This window comes from Protopterus annectens, chromosome 5.part0 (assembly GCF_019279795.1).
Source record: "Protopterus annectens isolate FY-2018-M chromosome 5.part0, PAN1.0, whole genome shotgun sequence".
Lineage (NCBI taxonomy): Eukaryota > Metazoa > Chordata > Ceratodontiformes > Protopteridae > Protopterus > Protopterus annectens.
This window is the reverse complement of record NC_056735.1, coordinates 1,303,622,026-1,303,644,447: the sequence shown is the minus strand read 5'-3', so window position 1 is coordinate 1,303,644,447 and position 22,422 is coordinate 1,303,622,026.

Sequence of the window (22,422 nt, the reverse complement as noted above, 5' to 3'; positions counted from 1 at the left end):
CTTTTATATAGATTATATATCACAAATATTGTCTTTCTTTATAACTAACATCAGTTCAACATAAATAATTTGTGAATTCCTACCTTCCCTTAAACCCCACTCCTTCTCCTCCTGAACATTATTTTGCATGTGTTGTTCTCACATTTTCCATTAATTGCTATGCAATTTGCTCCTTCGCTTTTCAAAAGATCTGTCTTCCAGTTCTTTTATCTCTTATAATATTCACTACTTCAAATACAGTTGATTTAGACTCTGATTTCCATTTTCTAGTAATTTTTTTTTTAAGCAACCAACAGAATTAAACACACAAGTGGGTAAGGACTAGTTTACCTGTTCTTGTGGGACATTTTAAACCTAGTGAATTTCCCTAAAAGTGAGAATCAAATCTGGTACCTTGTGCTTATGAGGCAAATAACTTCACCATTATAGCAACCTCCAACACACAATAATTAAAATTAACAAGGTCTCTCTATGTCTAAGCAATTAAGATTCTGTGTCACAGTTCAGAAGAATCATTACTTGTTTACAGCAATTTGTTCACCCAATATTTCTGACAGAGTACTCTACATGGAATTTTTAAAAACTGCAAACTCATTACTCTTCCAGACTTATACTCCCAGTTATCTCTTTCTTCCCCATTACATCTCCAACATTTTATCTTTACCTTAGGAAGATCTTTGAAGCCTGCTTGGTATATAAAAATACTTATGTAAACACCTTCAAGCAAAAATCCTAAATGGAACTTTGTTGTACACTTGGGGGCCATAAATATGTCCTCCCATTGTTCCCCTTTAAATTGCATTTTGAGTCACTCCTCCCAGTCTTTCTAACCTCCTCTAATTGATTCTTATAGTTATCATGCAATATTTTATATACTAATTATCCCCTTTTATGGCAGTGGCTGTTCTAGATTCAACTAAAAACTACCAGAGTAAGACTTTTACTTAGGATTCCCCTATCCTTTTCTCTTTGCCTTTTACTTTTATATCAATCCCTGGTAAGGAAGGCAATCTCACCTGCAGTACAACTGTCTTCTTGGCCTCATACTTGCCTGCAGTACATCTGAATTCTTGGCCTCATCCCTCCTGTATTACCTTTCCCTCTTTAGTTATTGGCTCCTTTGCCAGTTTTCTCCAGTAAATGTTTGCCCACTCTTGCCTATTTTTTGTATTCCTATTTGCAGTTATTCCTACTGGTAAAAGCTTCTTTTCTCCATTTTTGTGTTGGCATAGTTCTTAGAATAATTTCTACTACTTATAATACTTATATGGTTGTTATTATTCTCCTTAAAGATTTGCACCCTTCTTATTTCTTGAACTTCTCCATGCTTCAGCAACATCCTTTTCCACTTTTAATTAGAACCTATGTACCATCGGGTCTATGACAACGGATTGAATAGGTAAAATATTGAATGGCTGTAACACCACAAATGTTGTTCATAGAAATCCATTTTCTGAGATCATGGTACAGTGAAAATTGGGAAATTTGTCCTTTCCTCACTGTAGTGTGATCTCAGTTGGTATATATATATATATATATATATATATATATATATATATATATATATATATATATATATATATATATTTAGCAGGGGGGTGGGGAGCAGCATTTTCAGTGTTACAGCCGTTCGATATTTTACCTATTCAATCCATTGTCATAGACCCTGTACCATCTAGTTGTATCATGTATATGATCCTTAACTGTGTAGTTCTAAAATATTCTTTAAATCAGGTAATCCAAAATCACCCTGTTCTATTAGAAGTATCATCTTATCCTATTTAACACTTGCCCTCTTTCCCTCCCAGATAAATTCTGTCAACTCTTTACTAATTATTGTCCACAACTTCTCCTCTGGTTGATAAAAATATGTCTGACTCATATATAAAACTAAAGGTACTAAAACATTTCCACTGCCTGTGTTTTACTATCAATATTCATAAACAAGGGCTACAAGTTTCTCAGTTTTTGTGTTATCTGTTGTTTAGTCCCTTCCCACATATTCTTACCTGCTATAACAGAAGACTTTTTAATATAGACTCCTAAATACTTCATCTTATTGTGTCACCATAAGTCTGGGTATTACAGAACAAGTTTGTGTGTGAGTGCATAATTCATTGCTATATCTTTTGTTTATCTTCATTTATATCCTAGCAAGACTTGAAGCTGTCTCAGAATGTTCCAGAACACTGAAATGTCTTTTTCTGGATTGATCAGGTACAAAATAATATCACTGCAAATAAAGCCAACTTTTCTTGATTACCATACTCGTTATATCCTTGAATTTCTGAGTCCCTTATTTTCTTTGCCAGTGGCACTAAATATAAAGCAAATAACAAAGGGGAAAGAAGACACCTTTGCCTAGTTTGTCTAGTCAAACAGAACCTATCAGAAAGGAACCCTCCCACTTTAATTCTTGTCTCCGATCCTTTATATATCCTCCTCATTAACCTTATTATTGTATCAGGGAATGCAAATGCCTCCTTTGCCCTACTCATAAAATCACAGATTACTCTGTCAAATGCTTTCTCTGCACCAAGACCCACCAACAACAGCAATATTTTCTTACATTCTGCTTCCTCTGGATAATTTTTTATTAATGTAGTCAAATGTTTGCCTAACCTCCACAAAACCATATTGATCCACATCAATCCACTTTGGCAATATCTTTGTGATTATTTTAGCTAGTATAGACATAAACACTTTATAATCATGGTTTAAAATTAAAATGGATCTATATGAAGCTGGATCTGATGGGTCTTTACAGTCTTTTAGTAATACAGTCATCATAGCTTTCATCGAAGATGTTGCTGTTTCCCCTCATTTTAAAATACTGTTAAACAAAACTTTCCAGATGTTTATCACTGTCTTACCTCCTAACTTTCAAACTTCCACAGGTATGCCATCTGTTATTGGAGACTTTCCTGCAGATTGATTATACATCTCCATTTTTATTTCATCTTCTCCTATCTTAACTATCTATAACCTTGTCATAATTATGTCTTCCATAAATATTTCCAACTGTGCTCTTTTTTGATTTCCAAATTACTCTGCTTTATACAAATTTTCATAACTTTTCTGAAATATCTATAATACCTCTACAGGATCTCATGTTATTTTTCCTGTTTCAGGCTCCCTAAATTTTTCCACTACTCTTTCTATTTTTTGTTCCTTAAGTCATCATGCTAAAAGATTTTGTGCGCTGGAGTTGTTATCAAAATATAGTTACTTAACAGCAAACTTTCTAAATTCATACATATTATCCAATTACTCTCTTAGTTCCTTTTTAGCACTCTGGACTTGTACTTCTTATTTTCAGTGAAATTTCCCTTATTTGGCAATACTTTAATGTTTGTCAGCCCTACTGAAAAATTCATATTACTTCTTAACCATATCTCTTTCTCTTTGATTTATATGTTATTTTTAAAATCCATTTCACTTTATCCCACTCTCACTTCTAAAGAAATCTCTATCTTCTCTAAAAAAATTTCCAGTACCCGTTTCTTAAGTTCCTCTCTTTATAACAGGTGCCTCATTTTTACTGCATTACTCTGCATTTTTATCTTCGTTTTTATCTGTGCATGATCTGAAACCATTATTGGATGGGTGTCAAAGCCTTAAATCAGGCACACACATTCCTGCAAAATAAAATTTCTATCCGTCTTTCCTATTTATTGCATCTTGGGGAACAATACGTACATTTTGTCCAATTTCCTACTACTGAATTCACATCTTCCATACCTAATATTTTCATAAATGTCTTCAGAAATGTACCTTCATTTGTTATATTTTCCCTTGCAGGTTCCTCTGATACAAACTCACTATTGCAAATCAAATTCCAATCACCACCATTAACTAATATTTTCTGTTGAAAATTGATCATTTCTCCCAAAATTTGCTTAATAATAGCAGTTTTGGTGGAATAAAAATACATGCCAGTATAATTTTCTTCCCTTTCTATTAACCCCTTACTACCAGAAATCTGACATTACTGTCTTTTTCCCATCTTCTATCACTATTGGAGCCCCTATAGCACTCAGTATTATTTCTCTCCTTTTTCTCTGTCCCTGACATTCTGCTGACTATCCATCCTGAAATCCTTTCTTTGTCAAACTCATATGCTCATGTCTTTCCAAATGTGTTTCATGCAGCACTGGTATTTGCTCTCTGCATTTCTTAATATAATTCAACACTCTCTCCTTTTATCTATACTTGTGTGGCAATTTACATTCTAAGATAATGTGGCTAGAATAGCCATTATGATAACAGCTATTTTCCCACATAATACACATGATTTTTTTTGAATGTATATTTCCAACTCTTGTCTTACATGAATACACTAATATTTGGCAGGCTGATCTTTTCTTCAGTTGTTTCTTCTCAGATGCATTTAAATCCATCTCTTATTTACTTCTCATAATTTTCAACTTTGTTTTTAACTGAATTGTTTGCCATTGTACCTTTAAACATTGCATTTTCACAAGCAAAGAATATTCAGAACTCTCAGGTTTAATTGTTTGCACCTGCAGACAGCTAACCTTCATGTAAAAGTAGTCAGCAATGAGAAAAATCTGCTAACATTACTGTAGATGCATGAAAAAATCATAAATTTCACTCAGAACAGAATATATAGTTGTCTTCAGCTGCAGATAATTGACTACTGAAAAAAATGGTAATGGGGAAAAAAACAAGAAACTTAGCATTTCTCATTGATTTAAACATTTTGTTTTATTTTTCAAACCTGCTTGCTTACAGAAAATTGTTTATAGCTTAAGCCAAGGGCATTAGTCTAAACATCTACCCTTATAAAAACAAGAATATTTTTTAATTCTACATATAGTACAATTGATGTACTTTTACCCCCCAAGCAGTACAATATTACAGCATATTAACTTAATCTTACTTCTGTCCAGCATTTCTTCTCGTTATACTGTAAATCCTATAGTTCTTAAAACTAAAAAAAGTATTTGTTTATTGTAAAAGCTTTAATGCATACAATAATCAATGAAAAGACCCCCCCACATTTAAAATACCCTATTTACACTATACAAAACAGCCCTACTATATAACATGCCATTTATATCATGAAATGTTTCATACAAATACTGATAAGAACAAAAAATGTTAACAGTTGCAGTTACTTTGTTTTCCTTTTAGTGTCCTTCTAAATATTAATGACATACATTGGTGTATATGCTTTACAGTCAACATACAAGTTTAACAAAATCAGCAAAAGTCGCAACCACTTTTTCTTGCAAAGCCATATTTCACAAATGTGACTGATGCCTTACAGTCTCCCATTTGTTCATTAATTTCTCTGGTGATGGTCTTTATCTTGTTCATCTACATCACCCAGCACCTGGTTCAAGTCTAAGCTACTCCTGATTCTTTTATTCAACTCCTGTGATTCTTTCTTTCTCTCAAGTACTTTCCTTTGGAACATTGGAAAATAATTTACTGGGAAAGCCTCTCTGAGCTTTTATTGTCAGAATAATAGAAAGCAGAGCCTCCTTCCATTTGCTGGCTCACTTTTTGTTGGATAAACTTTTAATTTCCTCCTCAACTTGGTCTGCATCCAAAAATGTATTTGATTCAACAGGAAAAAAATATTCTGAAGACATTAGGATACTGCAGCTTGAATTTCACAACCACCTCTAGATATGCTTGTGTGTGAATATATTTTTCATGTAGGCCACCCAATTGAGTTTACTGACAATAGTGTAGGTATATAGTCTACTTACAGGCTGAGTTTTATAATATGCTGATTCAAGTTTGTGGTAGGTGTTTTTATTTTGGTTATCAGTAACATTTAATCCATAGAAAATCTTTAACAACAGTAGTGTCCTAGCTAATGTAACCCTAGCTACTGATGATAAACAGTTGTTTATTCAGTAAAGGGTAACCAGATTTTTGTCTATCTTTTACTGTAATACTGGCTTGATTGCCAAATGTGATGTTGTTGATAGTCACCACAAGGTATTTGTAAAAATGTATTATTTCTATGTCAGTTTTGTTGATTTGGATTTTTTGTAATTTAAGACTCATTGCTATGGACAATTATCTTATATTTAGCTTTCTTTTCATTACATATGAGTTTAAATTCTTTTAACTACAAGGGAATTGGGTCTATATTATAATAGCGAAAATCCTTTTAAGCGAATGCGAAAACACTGACACGTATTGCGCAAACCGCGATTATGCAGAACGTACTAAACCGTGAAATTCAAAAAGTCAAAGTGTCATGGTTGGCCCGTCTGCGGTACAGCTCTGTAAGGTAAGTGTGCAATAGTTATGGACCGTAGGGTTAGGGTACGGGTTAAGGTAAGTGCATAGATAGGTAATGTATGTAAGGCTTAGTGCAGGGTCAGAATTAAGGTTTTGTTAAATGTATGTGTGTGGATTATTTGTTTTGTTTTGGTATATCACTGTAGGGTAAGTGTGCGATAGTTACGGACCTTAGGGTTAGGGTGCGGGTCAAGGTAAGTGCATAGACAGTAATGTATGTAAGGTTTAGTGTAGGGTTAGAAGTAGGGTTTTGGTGCTTTACTTTAGGGTTAGAAGTAGGGTTTTGGTTAGTATATGTATGTGGTTTATTTATTTTGTTTGGGTAGGCAGTATGTACTGGGAGGTGGAGTTGGCCGAGTGTGGGGATTCGACTTTTTGTATTTCGCGGTTTAGTACATTTGGCATATTTGTGGTTCACGCAATACGTGTCGGTGTTTTTGCGTTTGCTTAAAAGGATTTTCGGTAATATAATATAGACCCAAGGGAATCAAATACATAGTGTTGTATTTCTGATATTAGAGAACACATTAATCATCTGTTATACCTAATTATGTATGCAAAAATGTATATGTTACCAAAATGAAAGTACTATATACAATGATTAAAATAAAAATATACTGTATATTGCCTATGTATGTGAATCTTGGCGCTTTTCTCCCTGGGCCTCTGCCAAAAAAGGGTATCTACCCCATTCAGACATTTCCAGTCAATAAATAATAAAATAAATAAATAAATAGAGATTTTGCATTTATGTTGCTACCTATAATTGTAGAACAAACTGTAATATTGCAGAAGTTTAAGGCTGCTAATATGATAAATGTCACTGATAAGAATGGCAGAAAAGTAGTGGACCCAAGACGTATTTTTTTTTTTGAAAAATCTTTTTAACTCTTTACACAACTACATAATAACTGTAAATCCTGATGCATGGTGCCATTTCTGACCTCTGCTAGTGGCTGGTTATGTTTCCTCTTTGTTATATATCTCCCTGTTCTACTTCACTAGAGTATCCAGCCTAATGCCAGTACTTACATTTTTTTTATTTCCCATATAATTATAATTATCAAGTTATGTATCTTTTGTTTAAAATTCAACATAGATATGTGTCTTTTGTCTTTTCCCTCAAATCAGATGAGGATGGATTTTCTATTGATATATTACTGGAGAAGGAGGTTTATACTTTACCTATGAATTTATCCCACCTATTTTTCTAGGTAAAAAACATTTCAGCCTTCTTTACTTCATCATTAAATTTTCAAGTACCTCATTCTATAACCTACTTTTTTAATTTGCTTATATGGGTTTATTCCATATCTATTCCCTGTATCCCTTAGTGCACCCGCAAAACACATAAGCTTGTTTATTTTGGGGGGATTCCATATTCTTCCATTTTCTTGTACAAGTTTTGTGCTAGAATAATCTCTTTCCAAATTAAACTTGTTGGTACAACCTTAATATCTGCTTATTTCTGTGTTCCTAAAAATATATATGGAAGGTGCCAATACTAGATCTTGTATAGATACTAAAATTATTAGCCTCTGTAATTCCCTTCTTAGTAACCTGCATGGTCAAAATATGAGCACCCTGTCCCATCTTTCCTCCTCACAATATCTCCTGAATAATGACAAAGCCATCAGGTACATTTTTGCCAGGCTATTTGTTTTATTGATATTTTCACCAAAATATTGTGTAAATTCAGGCTTTAATCACATCTTTGATAATAAAATGCCTTTCCCATAACCCCCTCCAAAATTTCTGAACCTATTAGTCTTACTCAGATTTTTCTCTATTTTTATCCTACTGTTAAGGAAAGCTAACATTAACAACCTGTGTATTGAGGCTTTTATGCTCTAGCTCTTTTTCTTTCACTTTATTAATCCAGGATGAGTTGTGACCATTGGGAGACCTCTGTTTTAGTCCATATCATGCTCTTAATTTCTCAACATGGAGTCTTGTGCGACTATATATATATTTATTTACTTATCATTCTAGACTATACTCCAAGTCATATTCTGTAGGTGGTTACTTAACCACTGAAGTACAGATGTACTTGCAGCCTATGTCACAATAATTATCCAGTTACACTAGTAGTTTGTGTGACCTATAGGGAATCCATGCCATTTCAGTGTAAACCTGCTGTGTACTGCTGCAAAGTCTGCTAGCTGTGTAAGCAGAACTCTGTCTAGAATTTTAAATGCTGGACTTAATATGGAAATTGGCATGTAGTTTTCAACTCTTTGCATGCCTTTTTTTTTTAAGGAAAATAGAAAGAAAATATCACTAAGGTAATACATGACAGTTTTTCAAAATATTTTGTAGTAATGCTTACGAGGATAGGTATGTATGTATGTATGCATGTATGTATGTATTTATTTGTTTGTGTTGTTAACTGGGCACATGGATTAGTCCCCCAAACATATTCATCTATGACTCAGACAATAATATTAGTCTCACTGGACAAATAGGCCCTTTTCAGGTGTGACCAGGGAGCAATGTATGGTTAAGAGACATTCCTTTTAAAACAGTGAAATACATTTAACAGATACCACACACTACAATGGAAGAAAGGGGTTATAATATATACAAGGAATATATATACAATATAACAATAAATAGTGATTTTCAGGCTAAGCAGATCAATAGTTAGCATTCTCACCTTTGGTGGTGGAAAATTAGAAGGTTGTGGTTACTATTCTCTTAGCAGGCAGCTGGATTAATTTCCATTACTGACACATCATTGCAGCATAAGAGGGATGCTGCACTCTTGAGTGTGCTATTCTTCAGATGTTAAATGGAAACCCCAGCAACCTGAGTTGGTGGTAGCTCAGATGGATTTAAAAGATTCAATGGTATTTGTCAAAGCATAAGGGTTCTGTATTATAAATCATAAACAAAAATAGCGTGTGAATTTTTAAAAAGACACTTCAGCTTATCACATTTAAATAACCATAAAAAGGAAAAATAACAAATATAGTCAATAATTCATTCCCCCTCCCCACTATTTTGTCTATAAGTAAAATTTTAGTCTAAGCAGAACTTCTGGCAGACAACACATCATATTATATAATACTTCTTGGCATGTTGTTAACTACAAGAGCAAAACAGCAGAGAAAATTATTCTGTTTTCTCAAGACATGGATCCCATGGAATTCCATAGTCTTCAGATCTTATAATAGCCATTGATTTTTATAACCTCAGATGGAAATTCCTTGTACAACATACCCACAAAAGTTGCACTCTAATAAATTTTAACAAATTATCCTCATCATTTTCTTCTATATTGCACTCTTGCCTAGGGCACCTCCTTTCCACCAAAGTTTTATACCTCATATTTTAGTTTATGGGTATTTTTAATAAGGGTAACAAACCCAAAAAGTCAGACCATGCTTGTATCCCCCATACCTGATTCTCCTCTTTCTAATTCCCTCTCTTTCTTGTGCATTTCTCTTAACATATCCATCGTCATAATAAAAAATCCATAATACTTGTATAACACAGTTTTCTATTATCCTCCAAACCATGCAAACATGTTTTCCACTGATGTATCCTTTTCTTAAATTCATTCATTTCTACTTCACATTAAATATTACCCTGTTTTGTTTTCTATAACTATTCCAAAACAATTGAAATCTTTTAAATAAAAATACCCCCAAATTTGTATCCCTATCTTTAATGCTTTGTAACATATAATATATAGATGTAATAAAATAAAAACAATCCTAGATGAACTAAATGTACCCCCCTCCTTTTGTTACTTGAAAATAGGCAATGTTTCATCCAAAGGAATTTAATTGGGATCCCAGAAAAATTAAAGCATATTCTTTAATATCTTTCCCTTTTCCTTGGGCAAATTAAAATACCAGATATGCAACACTTGCTAGCCCCATCCATTTCCATTTATTAAATAAATGTTCTTCCTAAATGACATTTTCAAGATTTTCTAAAAGCTGTGACCTTCATTTTTGAAATCACACCTTCCCTTGTCTCTGAACACTTTCTTATCCACCAAAAGTAAGCCCTAAAGCTTTTATTTCTAATACTGTAAATTCTGTTCCTAGCATCCTGACATCTGCTCCTAATCCCTTACATTTTTCTTTTTTCTTTATAATCCTACTTTTCCTAAAATCTTTTCTGTTCCCTTAAATTACTGTACCAATAACTGTTTATTCTAAAAAAAAATAGTATTAAGTCATCTGCATGAAAAAAACTAAACATCGTGGAATTTCCAGTGCCTTAACCAACTCCCATTGTTCCCCAAAAATGTAACATCCATGTACAGTACTTAATTATTGCATTCAACACCAAGAAAAAGAATATCACTTAATGGGCTTCCCAGCCTAACCCCCCTCTGCATTTTGATTACAGTACCTTTCCAGCCATTTATTCATAATGACATACTTGACCTCCTATACACTGTATGCATCAATCTGTGCATCTTGCTGCCCAGGCCATACTGTTGTAATATTTCCCATAATAGCCTGTGCTTTAAGCTATCAAAGGCCTTTGCTATGTCTTATACCAAGAGTATCCCTCTCCTCTCGCCTGTATTTCAGACAATACATGTTTATTCAATGGTAAGAATTCTTTAATTTGTCTTCCAGGCAAACCATACATTCCTGTCAACATATACCTACACATATCCTCTCATATCCTAAGCTGGAGAACCTTCATCAAGATTTTGTAATCTTTGTTATACAGAGCAAAAGGTTTCCATTTTTTTTCATATCCTGTTTACAATCTATTTTTCCATAAAAAACTTTACAACCATACCTACTATATAATCATTATGAACCTGCAAAATGTGCCATTTATTCAATACATCCAAAAATATATTTTTCATATCATCCATGTAAATATAAAAAAAACATAAGTGAGTTCATTTACACCTGGAGAACTATCTTTATCTATACCAATACCAGTTTACTCTCATCTAACTCAATTTTCCTATCAATACACATTTTTAAATCTACAGTTATCTGTTTTTAAATGCCCGTATCTTAACTCTTCACTTTCCTTGTACTTGTATAAATTGTACATATATTTTGTTGCAATAGTCATAATATTTTCCTTACCCTTTCTTTCTATCCCAGTGACATCAAGCAGAATATAAAGATTTTTTTATGCTTCTTAACCTATCCACCTGCAAAAGGTAACATCTCTTCTTTTTTCCTTTTAAAAATATCAATGTCTGTACAGTAATGTCTATACTCTTTTTTCTTCATAAATTTCTGTTTCCTTAGACAATCTTGACAGTGAGTTTCTACTGAAAATTCATATTTCTGAAGTAATAATCTATAAAATACTTCTAAAATGTAATTCCTTTTTATATTTTATATATATATATATATATATATATATATATATATATATATATATATATTATTTTCTATTTTTGTCTTTAAATCTTATCCAACAATTAGTAAGGAACACACAAAAATCTTTCATATTTAAATGATTTTCCCATAAAGAAAGCTGTCCAGTGTTTGTCCTGCATTGTCTATAGTTTGAGCAACATTAAGAATGAATCTAATTAGTTTTGTATATTTTGTCAGTAATTTCCTCAGTTGGAAGCTCAATCCAATTCCTAATGCTGATTGTTTTAGCACTGATGAGGAAGGTTTGTTTCACAAGGTAGTGAATATTGGATGGTGTTTAATAAGGTCACTTGGGAGTAGTCTCCTTGATGTGAAGTTTTATGGATGCCTGGTAAGAACCCAGTTAAACATATTGGCTACACCTCTTCTAGGATTAATTTGAGTAGGAGATTTTGCTAGCTGTAAGAATCTTACAGTATTGTATGCTGAAATAAGAGTTATGAATTAATTCTAGAGTCCACATATAGAATTCTAAACATAGAAATGGATTGCACAAAAATATAAAATAAAATAAACACAGAGATCTACTGATAAAATTCTAGACAAAGAGTAATAAACCAGAATGTTATAGATGAAGTTCTAGAAATAGAATTGTTGCTACACATAGCTGCAGAATCCCATACACAGACATATATCTAAATGCAGACTATACTGTTGGGAATCTACAGCTAGGGATGTTAATGCAGAATTCTATAGTTAAAATGCAAACATAGCTTCCACTATGAATGGACTAAGTTCAGCCCAATGAGGATCATATTCCCTGAACTTAATTCCCCACAAAAAGACCAAAAAACACTTTTGAAATGTTTTTGCAGTGGGTAAGCCCTGTGCACTCCATGATAAGGAGGCAAGCCCACCATACTCCAGACTTATAAATAGCAACTCCATGGTCGCACCAAGTTGAAGAAGGGGAAGATTACTCAAAAAAGGGAATCACTGTGGCCCAATTCAACAATAGTGATTTCCTATGGAGGAGCTGTGATTTTTGCTAGGTTGAATTTTAGGCAGTCGATGCTCGAGAAGTTAATCTTTGTCCACAAGAAGATTACTCACAAACATAATATTCTACAGAAAAAAGAGAAGCCTAACACATAAATGACCAAACAGTCTTCTATACAAAGAATTCTACTTAATGCAGAATTCTACAGCTAAAATTCTAAAATCTGGGGCTAATAGATGAAATTCTAAACAGAATTTTCAGGTAGCATACCAAAGGAAGAAATTTAAACAAATAATTCTTAAGAAAAAAATTCTGAATGCAGGATTTTACACACAAAATTATAAACATACAGTTCTACATAAATAATCCTGCAGCTTGTACTCTATTCACTGAATTCTAAACTTAGGATTTTATAGACAGAATTTTTCAGTACAGTGATGAGCAGATAAATCAAAATGCAACAAAATCTGAAATGCAAAATTGGACACAGAACACTAAACACACGAATCTACTTATATAATTCTGCATCTAGAGTGCTAAAGAAGGAATACAAGACACAGAATTTAAGCACATAATATGGGATCATATTATTGCAGTACTACAGGCAGAGTCCCAGACTCAGTATTTTGTGTCTGTAATTATACTGAAAGACTTTTAAACATAGACTTCTAAAGGTATAGGTATAATTTTAAACATAAAATTGCAAAGATGGACTTATAAGCAGCGACTTCTGAACAGACAATGGTACAGACAGAGTTCTAAACAGATAATGTAAAAGTCTAAATGCAAAATTCTGTACATACAATTATAAACAATGAATTATATGTCTAAGATTTTAAACACAGATTTTTATAGTTGCAGTTATACAGGTAGAATTTCAAACACAAAATTCTAAACATAGAAATCTGAACACAAAATTCAACAAGCAGAATTCTAAAAAAAGAAGACTAAACATAAATTTTTACTATAGGAGTTCATATTTCAAACCCACAAATCTTATGTTTTCAATTGTACTTGACTGAAAGTTACTTGCTGCAAGTCTAGTAGTACAGCTCAAAATATGTATTCTGTTTTTTGCTGGGGCAAACCCTTAGCACATCCCACACAAAACATGATATATATATTTATATATATATATATATATATATATATATATGTATATATATATGTATATATATATATATATATATATATATATATATATATATATATATATATATATATATATATATATATATATATATATATATATATATATATATATATATATATATATATATATATATATATATATATATATATATATATATATATATATATATATATATATATATATATATATATATATATATATATATATATATATATATATATATGTATAGGTGTGTGTGTGTGTGTGTGTGTGTGTGTGTGTGTGTGTGTGTGTGTGCATATATATATATATATATATATATATATATATATATATATATATATATATATATATATATATATATATATATATATATATATATGGGTCTACTTCATATGATCGAAAGTTCATTTGATAGAAACTCATTTGATTGAGACCATAACACCGAAATTTCAAAACAATGAAAACCCATTTGACTGGAAATTCATAATAGCTAAACATTACAGTGAAAGATATATGCCCTTTTCCCCACTGTTCTATTCTAATGGAGTTAGAATATATAGTTAGGGGGTGTGTGGGGGGCACACCATAGTTTAGGTAAATACTGTTTTTTGCAAAGAGTTATTCATTGCAGTTATAAGTATCCATGTGTATGGTTTAAAATGTCTGAAGTATGTGGGGGGCTCCACCCACCACACCCCCCCATAGTGGAAGGCTTTGCCCCCCCACACCCTACTAACTATATATTCTAACTCCAGGATCGTACTACAGTGGGGAAAAGGGCATAACCCTTGAAAATTCATGTTTAGGTGTTATGAGTTTTCAGTCAAATAGGTTTTCAGTGTTTTGAAATTTCGCTGTTATGGTCTCAGTCAAATGAGTTTCTATCAAATGAACTTTCGATCATATGAAGTAGACCCATATATATATATATATATATATATATATATATATGTGTGTGTGTGTGTGTGTGTGTGTGTGTGTGTGTGTGTGTGTGTGTGTATATATATATATATATATATATATATATATATATATATATATATATATATATATATATATACTTTGTTCGAAAATACATTACATTGAACAAACAAAGCAGGTGCCCAATTCAGCGAAAGTGCATTTCCACAAAAGTGTACTTTCGCTGAAGCCTAGTCACTGGATCGGCTGACTGAAAAAAAAAACACAGAAAACATGCACCCCCATGTGGGGGCCTGTGCCCCAAACATCCCCCTACTTAAATATACCAACTCCAAGATCGCATTACAGCGAGGAAAAGGGAATATTCCCATTCTGTGCTGTATTGTGATCTCCGCACTTTGTTTTTGAAGTTTCGGTACTTCGAACAACTGGTCTTGACCAAGTGGGTTTTGAAGTACTGAAACTTCATACAAGCGAACTAGACCCATATATATATATATATATATATATATATATATATATATATATATATATATATATATATATATATATATCAGAATCACATTTATTGGCCAAGTATGCATGCATACAAGGAATCTGACTCCAGTTTCAGTGACTCTCCAGGTATGAATTACATAAATGACATACATACAACTATTAAGAACAAGACAAACAACAGACATGCAACTGATAAGAACAAGACAAAAAGGTAAATATACATATAGATATACATACAAGGTGCAAAGTGCATTCAGTGCAAGAAATACTGAAATAAACTGTGAAAGAAACAAGTGTTAACAATATGTAAACAGTACTGCAGAATCCTCGGAGGCATGGGGAATAAACCCCCCACCCTAGTAAGCTGAGTTAATCATTTATATGGAAAAAACTGTTCTTATATCTGGTTGTTTTGGTGCGTATTAATCTATAATGCCTGGATGATGGTAATAGTTCAGAAAGATGTGGCCTAGATGTGAAGGGTCAGTGATGATCTTCCCTGCCTTTTTCATGACTCTGGAATAGTACAGGTTGTGTAAGGAGGGCAAACTAACACCAATGATATTTTTGGCAGACCTGAATATTCATGTAACCTATTTTTGTCATGATTAGACAGAGAACCAAACCACACTGTTATAGATGAGCTGAGAACAGACTCAGTGACTGCTGTATAGAACTGAATCAACAGTTCCTGTGGGAGGTTGAACTTCCTCAGCTCTCACAAAAAATACATTCGCTGTTGTGCCTTTTTTTATGATGGACCCTACATTGATCTCTCACTTCAAGTCCTGGAGGTTATAGATCCCAAAAACTTGAAGGATTCCACAACTGACACAGCAGTTTTAAATATAAAGAGAGGGGATAATATTGTAGTACCACTCCTAAAGTCCACTGTCATTTCCAAATTTTTAAGAGTGTTCAGTTCCAGTTTATTTTGACTGCACCAAAGGGCCAGCTTCTCCACTTCCCATATGTATGCAGACTCATTAGCATTCCTGATGAGACTGATGATAGTTGTATCATCTGCGTATTTAATAAGTTTGACAGAGGGGTCCTTAGATGTGCAGTCATTAGTGTAGAGGGAGAATAGCAGTGGGGAGAGCACATATCCCTGGGGGGCACCTGTGCTGATCGTGCGATACCTAGATGTAAATTTCCCCAGCTTCACCTGCTGTTTCCTATTGGTTAGAAAATTGATGATCCATTGACAGGTGGAAGCAGGAACGGGAAGCTGGGAGAGTTTCAAGTGAAGACGTTCTGGCATTATTGTATTAATGCAGAGCTGAAGTCCACAAACAGAATTCTTGCATATGTGTCTGAGTTGTCATGATATTGGAAGATATAGTGCAGTCCCATATTAACTGCATCATTCACTGAGTGGTTCTTTCGATAAGCAAACTGAAGGGGGTCCAGTGAGGGAGCTGTAATATCCTTCAAGTGAGCTAACATCAGCCTCTCAAAAGTCTCCATGACTACTGGTGTCAAAGCAACAGGCCTGTAGTCATTCAGTCCTGTTATAGTGGATTTCTAGGCAAACAGCTCTAAAGATTTATTAAAAATCTGAGTAAAAACAGGATCCAGATGATCAGCACATGTTCTTAAACAGGAGGGTGAAACCCCATATGGACCAGCTGCTTTCTTAATTTGCTGTCTTTTAAAAAAATATACACATCCTCCTCAGAGATAATTAATTCAGGCTGAATGCGAGAATGTGTGGAAGAGAGAGCCATAAGTCTGAACACTGACAGAGCTGGTAACAGTGTCATTTGTAGCCTCAGGCTTATCAAACTGCAGTAAAAAGCTTTCATGTAATCAGCCAGTTGGTAATTAGATGCAGTGTAGGGGGATGATTTCTTGTCATTTGTAATGTTTTGCAGACCTTCCCACACTAATGCAGGATCATTGGCTAAAAACTATTTTTTCAGCTTTTCAGAATAGTTCCTTTTAACCAGTTTGATTTCTTTTGTCATTGTGTTCCTTGCCTGTCTAAAATGTGTTCTATCCCCACTTCTATAGGCACCTTCCTTGGCTTGACAAAGTTGCTTAAGTTTAGCAGTAAACCAGGGTTTGCTTTTGTTAAATTTTAACCAGGTCTTAGCGGAGACACACATATCTTCACAGAAGCTGACAGAAAATGTTAATGTGTCTGCCAGTTCATGCAAGTTAGCAGCAGAATCTTCAAAGACACTCCAGTCTGTAAAATCAAAGCAGGCTACCAACTTTTCACTGTATTGATCACAGAGGTGGAGATATGCTTTAGAGAGGAGAGGAATGAAGGTCAGCAGGGCTAAAACAGAATATATGTGTGTAAATGTGAGGGAGGGTAGAGGAATGGTGAGGATGCAGGGAGTAGAGTTGGTAAAGGTGGATTGGGATCAACAGTTCAGAGTAATGGTGAGTGTGGAAGAGAGGTGAAGAAGAGAGTACAGGCAGGGTGGAATGGGTGGAGAAGAGTGTCAGGAGTGATTTGTGATAGACGGGTACCAGTAAGAGTGAAAGGGAAGGTCTACAAGAGGGTAGTGAGACCAGCATTGTTATACGGGTTGGAGATGGTGGCATTGACGAAAAGGCAGGAGTCAAAGCTCGATGTGGCAGAGTTAAAGATGTTAAGATTTGCACTGGGTGTGACTAGGATGGACAGGATTAGGAATCAGTATATTAGAGGGTCAGCTCAGGTTGGATAGTTTGGAGACAAAGCAAGAGAGGCGAGATTGCGTTGGTTTGGACATGTGCTGAGGAGGGATTCTGGGTATATTGGGAAAAGGATGCTAAGGATGGAGCTGCCAGGTAAGAGGAAAAGAGGAAGGCCTAAGATAAGGTTTATGGATGTGGTGAGAGAGGACATGCAGGCGGTTGGTGTGAAAGAGCATGATGCAGAGGACAGGAAGAAATGGAAACAGAAGATCCACTGTGGCGACCCCTAACGGGAACAGCCGAAAGAAGATGATGATGATGATGATCACAGGTTTAATAGATTTTAACTTGCTCTTATAGCTCGGATGCCAATGAATCAGACAGTGGTTAGAAAAGTCCAGAGTTGCACGGCAGACAGCACAATAAGCATGTTTTAACACTGTATAACAATGATTCAGTTTGTTCCTATCTCTGGTAGGACACTATATATGCTGTGTAAATTTAGGAAGTTCATGGCTGAGATTTGCCTTTTTAAAGTCCCCCAGAATAATCAGAAGGGAGTTTGGATAATTCTGCTCCAAGCGCATTATCTGATCAGATAGTTTTTGTAGGGCCACCCTCTCACAGGCTTGAGGTGAAATGTAAACACTAACCAGAATAAATGGAGAGAACTCCCATGGTGAATAAAAAGTGTATATATATATATATATATATATATATATATATATATATATATATATATATATATAAATGTGTCTACCTGTAATGGTCAAATTTATACTATACCAAAACATATTTCACCGAGACCAATTTTCTGAATCCATAAAATACTGAAATCCCAAATTGCTGAGTTACACTTTGCCAAAAACACACTATGCGACTGTGATGATGCACACCTGAAACCCATCACACCAAACTACAGTCAAACAACACCTATATGAGAAATCCACACAAAGACGTCTAATATGGAGTGAGAAACCCAAATAGTGATAATATTAGCACTACTACTTCAACCTTATTCCATAAAGTGCTCTCCAATACTCTATAGATGAGGAAGTGATGACATCATCAACAGAAATACATGGTGTGTCTCTAGATAGAAAAGCTTTTTGTTTTAATTTATTATACACAGAATATTTTTTGACTTCGGAGGGGTCTCCTGAATGGTTATGCTATACAGATTTGACTAATTCCTCACCATTGGTTACACAAGCCATAATTGCTTTTCCATTACATTTGTTAGAATGTTTGTACTTACATACCCAGTATTTTTTATGTTTGGTGCTCTTGTTCAAATGATATAAAAACCTGTCAATAATCATGATATCTTTTCCTCTTTCTGACTTTTCATAGTGTAGAAACATCATACAGTTCTGGGTGAGCTATTCATCATGTTCACCATGTTTTTCTATAGTACGGTGTATGATAATGGTCAAATCAGTCATGATTTTATAATACAAACACTGGAAAGGTGCATATGAGTGGGATTTTGGTATTCTGTGGATTCGGAGAATTGGCCTCGGAGAAATGGGTTTTGGTATAGTGTAAATTCAGCCATTACAGGTAGACCCATATATATATATATATATATATATATATATATATATATATATATATATATATATATAGTGAGAGAGAGGTTCATAGGTTCATAGGTAGGTACTAGGCTATTGGCCCTAGGGCCTATATAAGCCTAGCCAATATATATATATATATATATATATATATATATATATATATATATATATATATATATGGGTCTACATTTCTTGATTGAAATTTCACAATCTCGAACAAGAAATGTAGAAACCCACTTAAGCGAAAGTGTACTACATTGAAAGTGCACTTTTGAAAAAGCCAATTCAAAACAAACTACTTTAAACACTATTTTGCATTTTCCTGTGTCCCCACATCCCCTACTTAAATATACTAACTCTAAGATCACACTATAGTGGGGAAAAGGATATATTTCCTTATCCCTACTGTAATGTGCTTCCGTGACTTGGCTTTTGCGAAAGTGCACTGTCGATCTAGTGTACTTTCACTTAAGTGGGTTCAATCTTCTGTTTGTCAAAAAAGTGTGTTTTCAACAAACAGAAATAGATATACACACACACATTTTATGTATATATATATATATATATATATATATATATATATATATATATATATATATATATATATATATATGCCATGGCAACAAAATATGCAGCTCAAACCCAGTAAATTCAAGACAGAGAACACCCTGGCACACTATATAATTAATGTTCAGGCTCAAAGCACCTATTAAAAAATAAGAAAAAACTGAATGGAGGAAATGACCAAGAGCACTGCAACAAAGATAAAAAATCCAACAAATTTATTCCACAATGATGAGAGTTTAGCGCTTTCATCAAAAGTTCATTACATTGACTTCTTCAGTGCTCTTGGTCATTTCCTCCATTCAGTTTTTTTTCTGGGTTTGGACTTTTTTGTGCTTCTCAGTTTGTGGTTGACATTAAAAAATAAGCTTATTCTTTGTATAAACACACACACTTTCACAAAAATGTACACTTTGCCAAATGTTAGAAATACATGATAAAACATCTGTGCAGTCAGAAATCTTGCATGTTGCATAATTATGACAGAATGTCATTCCTTTTTGATTACTTGCAGCATTTTACTTATTTGAATGGAGACTGTCTCTAAAACAGCATGCAGCAGACTTGAAAATTGCTTGTGTCACTCTAAAATGAGCAGGTGTGTGATTTCTAGATGGGAGATACATATGGTAGCTGAATTCTGTTGATAGAATTCTAAGCACAGACATCTATAGACAAAATTCTACATCTGGAATTGTAAACATAACATTGTGATGAGAGAATTCTGTAGATAGAATTCTACAGGCATTTCTAAACACATAATAGTGCAGATGAAATTCAAATCAAATTCTAAACAGAGAAATCTAAACATAGAATTCTCCAGATAGTATTCCACAGATAAAATTCTAAAACAAAAATATTTAGATAAAGTTCCAAACAAAAAATTTAAAATAGAATACAGAAGAAATTAAATTATTTAAGACACAGAATTCCAAAGTTAGAATTCTACTAAAATAATTTTGAGGACTTCATTTTGTAGGTAAATACTGGTCATAAGATTTTCTTTTCTTTTTAAGACTTTTTTTATTAATTACCATATTTATAATATGTACATAGGAAGAAATTCAGCATCACATATTGTTATGTAATGTTACAAATTCATTGAATCATCAGCATAATCTTATACATTTAACACATTCAAAGTCTTAGTATTTTAATACGATTTCAAGGCTACCTCAAACACTAAAAGTCTTGGTATGATTTATAGATCTTTTTCTGATCACTTCTTTTTCAATGTTATATAGTGTTGCTGTTAAATTAAATTTTTCTTTGAATGTAGGAACTTAGTTCAATTGCCAATTTTTTGTAATAACTTTTCTAGCAAATCTCAAAATATGTTTTGTTGTTTGGCTTTTACAGATACAGGAAGTGGAACATTCATTAGTATTATTGATATAGTTAAAGAGAATTTATCAGACCATAACCCTCTAAAAACATACTTATCTCTTCCCAATATACATTTAATTTTTCACAATCCATAAACACATGTCCAATTAGAATTTACATCTTTACTATATCTCCAACAAACTGAGGAAATCATTTTATTAAACTTAGAGATTTTATAGGGAGTAACAAACATTATATGTATATATTTACACAAAAAAAACATTCCAGTATAAAATTGAATTGATTTAAGTAACAAAGTTTTAGTATTACCATCAACTGAGTCACTCAATCCATTACTGTCTAAATAATTCCAGAATTTTGCATCAGAATTATTATTATCATTATAATTAAGTTATACAACTTGGACAGCCTTCCTTTGTAGGTCAATTTAATTTCAATTATAGAATTCATATATTCACATAATGGGGGATACTCTGCAGTGCTGTTCCTCTTCACTCATATTATCTACACCTTCATTTATTTTCTTACTGATGTATAATATTAACTGGTTAACAGATCCATCCAACTTATAATATTTCATTATATATTGTGGTAACTTAGCTTTTCCTTTTTCAAAGCAATCAGATCATAATACTAATTCATTCCTTTTTAGTAAATTCATTTTAATATTGTTCTGAATTTCCTTAAATCTAGAGGTGTGTGCAATGGGAAAGCACAAACATTTCCATTTTGATATTAATGGAGTTTTAAAAACATATTTCTTAATTATTTTAAGAATTGATTTCATATATGCAGGAGTCTAAAGATTGAAATTAATTTCCTTCTAAGGTAAATTTTATTAATCTATCATATTTGATAAACTTAGAAGAATTTAGTATAATTTGCTCCTGAATGGTTACATACATACATATAAATATTTCAACCATGGCCATTAATGTCCTTCTAGCCTGCTAATATACAAAAACAATTGTTCCCATAATAGAGTCCAGGCTCTTCTTAAAAACATCTAAACTAGTACTTGCTTTAATGTAATTTCATAGTCTGTTCTATCCATCAGTGTCTCAGAGAACCAAGTAGTACATTTCTTATTCCTATAGAATCTTCTACATAGGTTGTTTGATGATTCTCTAGTACTTTATTATAACC